This window comes from Cherax quadricarinatus, chromosome 67 (genome assembly GCF_038502225.1).
Source record: "Cherax quadricarinatus isolate ZL_2023a chromosome 67, ASM3850222v1, whole genome shotgun sequence".
In the NCBI taxonomy this organism is placed as follows: Eukaryota; Metazoa; Arthropoda; class Malacostraca; order Decapoda; family Parastacidae; genus Cherax; species Cherax quadricarinatus.
Genome location: NC_091358.1, coordinates 9,454,463 through 9,465,156, shown reverse-complemented (window position 1 = coordinate 9,465,156; position 10,694 = coordinate 9,454,463). Strand labels below are relative to the sequence as shown.

Here is a 10,694-nt window from a genome sequence, read left to right as displayed (position 1 = left end):
ACCTTTCAGTTTGTTATGTTTGTGGTTAGAGAAAGACGCGGAACATTAATGAACACAGTAATGCAACATAGCTCAAGTAAAAAACAAACGAAATTTTCTTTTATTTAATAAAATGTTTAGCGCTTGCCCTTGATTATACATAATAACGATAATTAAATAATGATAAAGATAATATTAAAGCCTAGATAGGAAGTAACTTGCCATAACACTGGCATTTTTAATATTATATTTGTGTCAAGCTCTAAACCCATGCCCCTCATGGAAGGTTCCTTGATGTTGGTGAGGGGCTCTTGATTTAGGGAATTGGATCTGTGCTCCAGTTCCCCGAATTAAGCCTGAATGCCTTCCACATCCCCCCTCCCCTGGGCGCTGTATAATCCTACGGGTTTAGCGCTTCCCCCTTGATTATAATAATAATAATCTAAACCCATGTGACTCACTGTAAGTTGTATTGAAGACTCGATCCTCCGGCCACTAACACCGCCAGAAACACTAGCACAGCCATGGAAGCAAAACCTCTAAGTAAACTTGACGCACTGTAAATTGTTAGTGCTAGTAGTGGTATCATTATTATTATATTTTCTTGGGGAGCGCTAAACCCGTAGGAGTCAAACAGCGCCTGGGAAATTGTAAAAAAAATTAGTGCTCCCCCACAATTCAAATAAAAAATAATCCTTTTTAGATATTAGAGTATTTTTTATGGTGTAGTTAATAGGTTTCAGACCCCCATACCCCCCCCCCCCGTTACTTAGCTGTTCTAATTTGTAAGACCATAATTATTATTATTATTATTCCCCTCAAGGAAGGTTCCTTGATGCTGGTGAGGGGCTCTTGATCTGAGGAATTGGATCTGTGCTCCAGTTCCCTGAATTAAGCCTGAATGCCTTCCACATCCCCCCTCAGGCGCTGTCTAATCCTACGGGTTTAGCGCTTCCCCTTGATTACAATAATAACAATAATAATGTTGACAGGAGGAAGCAGCACTAACCTAGTATGGGGTGAAAAAGCGTCGGTGGAAAGGACAAAGGTTCATTCCAAGGAAAAGGTAGCTAGCTTTCCTTGGATCTAGAGCACCAAAAGAAAGCGAGGTGAGGTTTGATAAAGAGAGAGACAAATAATCATGTCTATTATAGTGTGGGCACGTCATTGTCTATCCTAGGTGAGGGTTGTGCACTGTACACGCTGCGCTCTACTCTTTTTTTTTTTTTTTTTTTTAAGTGTGTCTACAGCCGGGTGGTTGTGACGGTCACCCTGGCTAATTGTGTCAGTTTTCGAGTGTATATCGTCTATCCCGGCGGATTTTGAAAGCTTGTCCTTCCGCTGGACCTTCAGTAACCTTCCAGCTATGCGCGAGAACCGGTTAATGTGACAAAGGCGGCGGTAGCTGGTAAATACGACCAGGATTGTGTAGGGGGTAGTTACTCTCGTCGCCTGTGAGGAAGAAAGCTCTCAGCGGGGCAGGAACGTGATTATTCTCTGAGGTATCTCCAAGTTGTGCTTCTCCAGGTCACAGGTGAGTTATCTATGTCCTCCGGAGGCTGTATTTCCATGCTGTGCTTCTCCAGGTCACAGATGAGTCTGCCATGCCCTCAAAAGACTATCTTGAAGCTGTGCTTCTCCAAGTCACAGGTGAGTTGCATTACCTCCGGAGGTTTTATCTCCAAGCTGTTTCTCCAGGTCACAGGTGAGTCTTCCATAACCTCCGGAGACCAACTTCGTTCTCCAGGTCACAGGTGAGTCTTCCATAACCTCCGGAGACTGCAACTCCGTTCTCCAGGTCACAGGTGAGTCATAACCTCCGGAGACTGCAACTCCGTTCTCCAGGTCACAGGTGAGTCTTCCATAACCTCCGGAGACTGCAACTCCGTTCTCCAGGTCACAGGTGAGTTGTTCATAACCCCCGGAGGCTGCATCTCCAAGATGTGCTTCTCCAGGTCACAGGTGAGTGCCCATTGTAAGTGACTTTCATGACCATTTGGATTTCTCGCATATTTTTACATTTTTCTATGGTTAGATTAGGCTTAGATTAAATTGTAGCCTCCATTCAAAATTAACTGGTTTTAACATATCACGAGGTCAAGAAGTGAAATATAAGTGTTAAAATAGAATGGCGGACAGAAAAAAAAAAAACGCATGAACAGAAAACTGGCAGCCATCAAGAGCACAATACAGTCAGTCAACCTGTCTTCCCTCTTAAGCACAGACATCATGGCACTTGTAAAACAAAAGCCGTCAAATGGGTAAGTGTTGGCAGTTTTGACCAGTTGAAATATGACTGCTGTATCACAGCAGCGCGAAAGTGGTTGCCTGTTGTCTGTTCTCTCCGCAGACTACCTTCTTTTTATCGCCTTTTATTATATATTTATATATTCTTTTTAACTCGACCTAACCTAGAAATGTGCTGCAAACCGTATGTGAAGAAGCGACATAGTTACTGGGAGGATGGGTTCAGCCAGTCGCATACTCGCCGATTACGGCTCATAAACAGTCAGACCTAGACGCTGTAGAGGAGTTCTTTATCTAGGGAATTGGATCTGTGTTCCAGTTCTCTGAATTGAGCCTGAATAACTTCCATCCCCCCCCCCCCACAAGCGCTGTATAATCCCTGCGGGTTAAGCCCTCCCCATGATTATATTAAACTGTCAGAATTACGACTATTTACATTCTGAATTCCCACTGTGTTCATCATTTGAAAGAAGCGTAAAAAATGACTATCAGACCCTACTGGGTATAACTATATTTTGGATATTATTTATCTAATTATTACAGCATGTGGATACAGTCTGATATTAAGATTTCAATTCTTGACACTGAAATAGCTGGGCCATAGATTACAAACTCATTAAACAGTAATGAATTTATGTAGTGTGTATACAATTTCAGGATCATTATTTTTGAAGTGAATATAAATCTGAAGGCTTGTTTGGACTTTTCTCTCAATGGCTGGAATTTGGGATAAAATGAGTGTTCTAATGTGTGGCCTTGTCTGTCCTCACACTTCTCATATATGATTTACATCACCATACCAACTGCTACCAAGGATGTTTAGCTTAGCCCAAGTCTAACATTGACAGCATCGTTTGGTATGATTATACATATACTTTTTCCATTACCATTATTTGCTTAATTTGTTTTATCATGATGGACGGTGAATCTGCTAGTCCCTATTTAAGCCTCAAACTCATTTGCTAGTTCTTTTTCTTTTAGGAGTTGTTAAACTAATATTTGATAAACCAAAACTACATTTAACATTCTGTTTAATACTAGCCCAAAAAGTTATCAACTTTTATTATTTATAAGGAGGCATGTATAAGAGGAAAGGCTGGAGAATTTTATATTCGTCAGTAATTATTTCATGTCTGCCTTCAGGCACAAGGTGACTAGCATCATACATGCAGATCTTATGCAAATTAGAACAATTAATGAGGTTAAACTGTATTCAGGTTTTACTACATATGTCTCTAAAAACTAGTAAACATAAATCCAATAGTCGCAATAGTTACAATTGATATAGGCATATATTGGTGGAAAATTATGTAGATTTAAACTAGGATAATCAGTATATATGAGGTCGTTGATAAAAGCGTCTGTGGCTATATCAGTCTTGAGAACATTAAGATAATGCAACCAGTTCCGTTTGTATGACGAAAGCCAAGTTGTTAATTTTATAAATGGTCTTTATTGTCTTCAGGTCAACCTTACTCATGAAGCACCACTGCCTCTCCCTCCCCCGCTCTTCTCTGTTACTTGAGTGATATCAGTATTATGTCTGATGTATTTTTTCATTTGGTGATTGAAAATGCTTTTAGCATGTGTTTGAAAGTGTTTTTAGCATGTGTTTGCAAGTGTTTTAAGCTTGTGTTGGACTGTTTTTGGATTGTGTTTGAAAGTGTTTTTAGCATGTTTGAAAATGTTTTTAGTATGTTTGAAAGTGTTTTTAGCATGATTGAAAATGTTTTTAGCATGTTCGAAAATGTTTTTAGCATGTTTGAAAATGTTTTTAGCATGTTTGAAAATGTTTTTAGCATGTTTGAAAATGTTTTTAGCATGTTTGAAAATGTTTTTAGCATGTTTGAAAATGTTTTTAGCTTGTTTGAAAATGTTTTTAGCTTGTTTGAAAATGTTTTTAACATGTTTGAAATTTTTTTAGCATGTTTGAAAATGTTTTTAGATTTGAAAATGTTTTTAGCTTGTTTAAAAATGTTTTTAGTGTTTGAAAACGTTTTAGCTTGTTTGAATTTTTTTTTAGCTTGTTTGAAGGTGTTTTTAGCTTGTTTGAAGGTGGTTTTAGCTTGTGTTTGAGATTTTTTAGCTTGTTTGAAAGTGTTTTAGCATGTCTGAAAGTGTGTTTTGCTTGCTAGAAAATGTTTTAGCATGTGTTTGAAAGTGTTTTTAGCCTGTTTGAAAGTGTCTTTAGTTTGTGTTTTTAAATGTTTTTAGTTAACTTATTAGTTGTAAAGAAATACCCTTCGAGAGAGAGTCCTTTATACTGATGAAGGGCTCTTGAGTCATAGAATTGGAGCTACGCTCCTCTTCCCTGGATCAGACCTGATTACGTAACAGTTTACAGTTGCAGTATGACCCCGCTGCGACTTTAACGCCAAGTTACGAAGCTGGTAGTGTGTGTCATCTGACTGCTCCACGGAATCTTAACTGCTCACGTTCTGGCGTACATGTTTCTTTGTTCACTGTCTACTTAGGGCCCAGTGTTTGTGTCCACATTGTGGACAGGAGTGGTTAGCCTGTAACCATGCCTGACACAGCGCTGTAAAGTTCATTTGATGCCTGGGATGTGTTCAGGTCCTGTGTAGTGAATGGGTGGCTACTCAGGCGAAGGCGTCTGTAAAAGTCGACATGTAAATGATAAAGACGTTGATAGAGAGAGAGAGGGGGGGGGGCTTTTTATTAAAAGAGAGTTTCGCTCAGTGTGGGGTTTATCAAGTTACACTCACGCCGAAACGTCATTTTAATTAGAAACCTCTTTTTTCATGTCTTTAATTTATTGCAAGACTGCTACATTAAGTTTGCTCTATAACTTACTTTTGATTTCATGGGCCATATGCCCCTGTATATATATACAGTATGTGGGAAGTGGCAGGCCCAGTGGGTCCTACAGAAAATGAGCAAAATAAATAGGATTTGACAGGACGTTGGTGTTTGATCCCTTTTCTACAAGAATTATCACTACAAGATGATTCTCTGCTAACTGAGGATATGGGGCCCCATACCTCATCCATAGTCACCTGCTTGCCATTTTCTACTGCTCCTCTCATTGTGACTTGTGGCGTGCTGTTGTGAAGTGCATTTTAAATGTTTGTTTACAGCTTCTTCATTCTCCCTGTAGTCGTAGTTTTTAAAATTGCCGGGGTACTTGTAGGGACCCCTTTGTAGACTGGCAGCAAGTTATATATAGAAAGTTCGGCAGAATGTGGGTGGGTGACCCCCTCCCCCTCTTCCTCCACGAAGAGGAATCATCATTTTGAGACGAATATCTATCGATTGAGGATTGGGCAAGCACATCTCACCCACAGCCAACTGTTGGCAGGTGCTCCTTCCTTCTCCCCTCTGCAACCTGTGTTGTGCAGCTGACCGTGGAACGCATTTTAACAGTTTACCCATGCCTCAGACCTCTGCCTTCACGTTTTTATAATCTAGGTGCCCGTAGGAACCTCAGGGAACTTGTAGAAAAATCTTTTGACATTAATACATTTAATAATATGACTCGACCCCTGCAACTGCAACTAGGTGAGTACACACACACGCACACACACACACACACACACACACACACACACACACACACACACACACACACACACACACACACACACACACACACACACACAGAACTTGGACCCACATGGGGGCCAAGATACATGGAGGGCTAAGATGATGGAGGTGGTACTGGAAAACTTCATATGCCAACACGTAAGGGACACTACAAGAGAGAGAGGAGAGGATGAACCAGCAAGGCTGGACTTAGTATTCACCTTGAGTAGTGCAGATATCGAGGACATCACATACGAAAGACCCCTTGGGGCCAGTGACCATGTGGTTTTAAGCCTCGAATACACAGTAGAGCTACAAGTGGAGGGAGAAGCAGGAAGGCCAGGACGAATGAAGCCAAACTACAAGAAAGGGGACTACACAGGAATGAGGAACTACCTGAACGGGGTTCAGTGGGACAGAGAACTGGCAGGGAAGCCAGTTAATGAGATGATGGAATATGTAGCAACAAAATGCAAGGAGGCTGAGGAGAGGTTTGTACCCAAGGGTAACAGGAATAATGAAAAAGCCAGGATGAGCCCATGGTTTACCCAAAGGTGCAGGGAGGCAAAAACCAAGTGTGCTAGGGACTGGAAGAAATAGAGAAGGCAAAGGACCCAGGAGAATAAGGAGACCAGTCGTAGAGCCAGAAACGAATATGCACAGATAAGAAGGGAGGCCCAAAGACAATATGAAAATGACATAGCAGCGAAAGCCAAATCTGACCCAAAACTGTTGTACAGCCACATCAGGAGGAAAACAACAGTCAAGGACCAGGTAATCAGGCTAAGGAAGGAAGGAGGAGAGTCAACAAGAAATGACCGTGAAGTATGTGAAGAACTCAACAAGAGATTCAAAGAAGTGTTCACAGAGGAGACAGAAGGGACTCCAGAAAGACGGAGAGGTGGGGCACACCACCAAGTGCTGGACACAGTGCACACAACCGAGGAAGAAGTGAAGAGGCTTCTGAGTGAGCTAGATACCTCAAAGGCAATGGGGCCAGATAACATCTCCCCATGGGTATTGAGAGAGGGAGCAGAGGTGCTATGTGTACCCCTAACAACAATATTCAATACATCTATCGAAACAGGGAGATTGCCTGAGGCATGGAAGACAGCAAATGTAGTCCCAATCTTTAAAAAAGGAGACAGACATGAAGCATTAAACTACAGACCAGTGTCACTGACATGTATAGTATGCAAAATCATGGAGAAGATTATCAGGAGAGGAGTGGTGGAACACCTAAAAAGGAACGATCTCATCAACAGCAGCCAACATGGTTTCAGTGACGGGAAATCCTGTGTCACAAACCTACTGGAGTTCTATGACATGGTGACAGCAGTAAGACAAGAGAGAGAGGGGTGGGTGGATTGCATTTTCTTGGACTGTAAGAAGGCGTTTGACACAGTTCCACACAAGAGATTGGTGCAAAAACTGGAGGACCAAGCAGGGATAACAGGGAAGGCACTACAATGGATCAGGGAATACTTGTCAGGAAGACAGCAGCGAGTCATGGTACGTGGCGAGGTGTCAGAGTGGCCACCTCTGACCAGCAGGGTCCCGCAGGGGTCAGTCCTAGGACCAGTGCTGTTTCTGGTATTTGTGAACGACATGACGGAAGGAATAGACTCTGAGGTGTCCCTGTTTGCAGATGACATGAAGTTGATGAGAAGAATTCACTCGATCGAAGACCAGGCAGAACTACAAAGGGATCTGGACAGGCTGCAGACCTGGTCCAGCAATTGGCTCCTGGAGTTCAATCCCACCAAGTGCAAAGTCATGAAGATTGGGGAAGGGCAAAGAAGACCGCAGACGGAGTACAGTCTAGGTCATTGCAGTGATGTATAATCCACCACAGAACTGCAGGAGGCCAAGAGAGTAATATGAAGAGAGCAACAGAGCAATGGTGGACACACTTGCTGAGGTGGCAAGAAGTGCTCATTCCAGCAGAGCAAAGTTGCTGGTTATGGGGGATTTCAACCACAGGGAGATTGACTGGGAAAACCTGGAGCCACATGGGGGTCCCGAAACATGGAGAGCCAGGATGTTGGACGTGGTGCTGGAAAACCTCATGCACCAACATGTTAAGGACACTACCAGAGTGAGAGGGGAGGATGAACCAGCAAGATTGGACCTTGTGTTCAGACATTGAGGACATCAAGTATGAGAGTCCCCTAGGAGCTAGCGACCACGTGGTTCAGTGCTTTGAATACATAGTAGAGCTGCAAGTGGAGAGAATAACAGGAGTTGAATGGGAAAAGCCTGACTATAAAAGAGGGGACTACATAGGGTTGAAGAACTTCCTGCGGGAGGTCCAGTGGGACAGAGAACTGGCAGGAAAGCCAGTAAATGAAATGATGGAATATGTAACAACAAAATGCAAGGAGGCAGTGGAAAGGTTTATTCCCAAGGGCAACAGTAACAACGGGAAGACCAGAACGAGCCCCTGGTTTACCCGACGGTGTAAGGAGGCAAAAACAAAGTGCAATAGAGAATGGAAAAAGTACAGAAGGCAGAGAACACACGAAAATAGGGAGACCAGTCGCAGAGCCAGGAATGAGTACGCACAGGTAAGGAGGGAGGCCCAGCGACAGTATGAAAATGACATAGCATCGAGAATTAAGACTGACCCGAAACTGTTGTATAGCCACATCAGCAGGAAGACAACAGTCAAAGACCAGGTGATCAGATTAAGGACAGAAGGTGGAGAACTCACAAGAAATGATCAGGAGGTATGTGAGGAGCTGAACAGGAGATTTAAGGAAGTTTTTACAGTAGAGACAGGAATGGCTGTGGGAAGACAGCACAGAAGGGAACATCAAGAGGGAATATACCAACAAGTGTTGGATGACATACGAACAACTGAGGAGGAGGTGAAGAAGCTCTTAAGTGACCTTGACACCTCAAAGGCGATGGGACCGGACAACATCTCCCCATGGGTCCTTAGAGAAGGAGCAGAGATGCTGTGCGTGCTTTTAACCACAGTCTTCAACACATCCCTTGAAACTGGGCAACTACCTGAGAAATGGAAGACAGCTAATGTAGTCCCCATATTTAAGAAAGGAAATAGAAACGAGGCACTAAACTACAGACCTGTGTCTCTGACATGTATTGTGTTCAAAGTCATGGAGAAGATTATCAGGAGGAGTGGTCGAACACCTGGAAAGGAACAAGATTATAAATGAAAACCAGCATGGGTTCATGGAAGGCAAATATTGTATCACAAACCTCCTGGAGTTTTATGACAAGGTAACAGAAGTAAGACACGAGAGAGAGGGGTGGGTAGATTGCGTTTTCCTAGACTGCAGGAAGGCCTTTGACACGGTTCCCCACAAGAGATTAGTGCAGAAGCTGGAGGATCAGGCGCATGTAAAAGGGAGGGCACTGCAATGGATAAGGGAATACCTGACAGGGAGGCAGCAGCGAGTCATGGTACGTGAAGAGGTATCACAGTGGGCGCCTGTTACGAGCGGGGTCCCACAGGGGCCAGTTCTAGGACCAGTGCTATTTTTTATATATGTGAACGACATGATGGAAGGAATAGACTCTGAAGTGTCCCTGTTCGCAGATGACGTGAAGTTGATGAGAAGAATTAAATCGGACGAGGATGAGGCAGGACTGCAAAGAGACCTGGACAGGCTGGACATGTGGTCCAGTAACTGGCTTCTCGAATTCAATCCAGCCAAATGCAAAGTCATGAAGATTGGGGAGGGGCAAAGAAGACCGCAGACAGAGTATAGGCTAGGTGGACAAAGACTACAGACCTCACTCAGGGAGAAAGACCTTGGGGTGACCATAACACCGAGCACATCACCGGAGGCACACATCAACCAAATAACTGCTGCAGCATATGGGCGCCTGGCAAACCTGAGAATAGCGTTCCGATACCTTAATAAGGAATCGTTCAAGACACTGTACACTGTGTATGTTAGGCCCATACTGGAGTATGCAGCACCAGTCTGGAACCCACACCTGGTCAAGCACGTCAAGAAGTTAGAGAAAGTACAAATGTTTGCAACAAGGCTAGTCCCAGAGCTCAAGGGAATGTCGTACGAGGAAAGGTTAAGGGAAATCGGACTGACGACACTGGAGGACAGAAGGGTCAGGGGAGACATGATAACGACATAGAAGATACTGCGGGGAATAGACAAGGTGAACAGAGATAGGATGTTCCAGAGAGAGGACACAGGGGCAAGGGGTCACAACTGGAAGCTGAAGACTCAGACGAGTCACAGGGACGTTAGGAAGTATTTCTTCAGTCATAGAGTTGTCAGCAAGTGGAATAGCCTAGCAAGTGAAGTAGTGGAGGCAGGAACCATACATAGTTTTAAGAAGAGGTATGACAAATCTCAGGAAGCAGAGAGAGAGAGAGGATCCAGTAGCGATCAGTGAAGAGGCGGGGCCAGGAGCTGAGTACGACCCCTGCAACCACAATTAGGCGAGTACAATTAGGTGAGTACACACAAACCCATACACACACAAACCACACACACACACAAACCCATACACACACAAACCACACACACAAACCACACACACACAAACCACACACACACACACACACACACACACACACACACACACACACACACACACACACACACACACACACAAACCACACACAAACCCCCCCACACACACAAACAACACACAAACCCCCCCACACACACAAACCACAGACAACCCCCCCACACACACAAACCACAGACAACCCCCCCCCACACACACACACACATACACGCACGCGATCATGTGGTGTTAAGCTTCGAATACACAGAGCTGCAAGTGGAGGGGGAAGCAGGAAGGCAAGGGCGAATGAAGCCAAACTACAAGAAAGGGGACTACACGGGAATGAGGAACTTCCTGAACGGGGTTCAGTGAGACAGAGAACTAGCAGGGAAGCCAGTTAATGAGATGATGGAATATGT

At 43.8% G+C, this 10,694-nt stretch overlaps 1 long non-coding RNA gene across 1 annotated transcript in view; it reads left to right on the top strand.

The window, feature by feature from the left end:
* The first annotated feature begins 1,237 nt into the window (after window positions 1–1,237).
* LOC138854691 (uncharacterized) overlaps window positions 1,238–10,694 on the top strand; it is a 267,073-nt gene continuing 257,616 nt past the window's right edge. Inside the window, exon 1 of the long non-coding RNA XR_011393882.1 lies at window positions 1,238–1,513. This is a non-coding gene — a long non-coding RNA (uncharacterized lncRNA). The remainder of the gene's footprint in view (window positions 1,514–10,694) is intronic.